The 1,242-nt window shown below is 24.1% G+C and overlaps 1 protein-coding gene across 2 annotated transcripts in view; it reads right to left on the minus strand.

Annotated features, from left to right (window-relative positions):
* The window catches only part of LOC117180003 (formin-binding protein 1-like), a 137,371-nt gene that overhangs the window by 1,308 nt on the left and 134,821 nt on the right, over positions 1-1,242 (minus strand). The window lies entirely within an intron of this gene.

Here is a 1,242-nt window from a genome sequence, read left to right on the forward strand (position 1 = left end):
TTTAACAAAAAGAATTGAATTTCTACCGAAAAAGACGAACTTTTAACAAAACTGTTGAATCCTCTACCAAGAAAATTAGTTTTCTACAAAAGATTTTTTTTTACAAAAAGAATTGAATTTCTACCAAAAAAGACGAATTTTTAATAAAACTGTTGAATCCTCAACTAAGAAAATTAGCTCTCTATCAAAAAGTTTTTTTTTTTTTTTGTTAACAAAAAGGATTTAATTTCTACCAAAAAAGAGGAATTTTTAACAAAACTGTTGAATCCTCAACCAAGAAAATAAGTTTTCTACCAAACCGTTTTTTATTTATTTTTTAACAAAAATAATTGAATTTCTACCAAAAAAGACGAATTTTTAACAAAACTGTTGAATCCTCAACCAAGAAAATTAGTTTTCTACCAAATATTTTTTTTTTTTACAAAAAGAATTGAATTTTTACCAAAAAAGACGAATTTTTAACAAAGCTTTTGAATCCTCAATCAAGAAAACTAGTTTTCTACCAAACCGTTTTTTTTTTAACAAAAAGGATTTAATTTCTACCAAAAAACACGAATTTTGAACAAAACTGTTAAATCCTCAACCAAGAAAATTAGTTCTCTATCAAAAAGTTTTATTTTTTATTTTTGTTAACAAAAAGGATTGAATTTTTACCAAAAAGAGGAATTTTCATAAAAACTGTTGAATCCTCAACCAAGAAAATTAGTTTTCTACCAAAAATTTTTGCTTGCAAATAGAATTGGATATCTACCAAAAAAGACGAATTTTTAACAAAACTGTTGAATCCTCAACCAAGAGTTTACTACCAAACCGTTTTTTTATTTTTTTTTAACAAAAAGAATTTAATTTCTACCAAAAAAGACGAATTTTTAACAAAACTGTTGAATCCTCTACCAAGAAAATTAGTTCTTTATCAAAAAGATTTATTTTTTTTATTTTTGTTAACAAAAAGGATTGAATTTCTACCAAAAAAGACGAATTTTTAACAAAACTGTTGAATCCTCAACCAAGAAAATTAGTGCTCTATCAGTTTTATTTTTTATTTTTGTTAACAAAAAGGATTGAATTTCTACCAAAAAGATGAATTTTTAACAAAACTGTTGAATCCTCAACTACGAAAATTAATTTCCTACCAAACATTTTTTTTTAACAAAAAGAATTGAATTTCTACCGAAAAAGACGAACTTTTAACAAAACTGTTGAATCCTCTACCAAGAAAATTAGTTTTCTACAAAAGATTTT

This window comes from Belonocnema kinseyi, chromosome 9 (genome assembly GCF_010883055.1).
Source record: "Belonocnema kinseyi isolate 2016_QV_RU_SX_M_011 chromosome 9, B_treatae_v1, whole genome shotgun sequence".
Classification (NCBI taxonomy): domain Eukaryota; kingdom Metazoa; phylum Arthropoda; class Insecta; order Hymenoptera; family Cynipidae; genus Belonocnema; species Belonocnema kinseyi.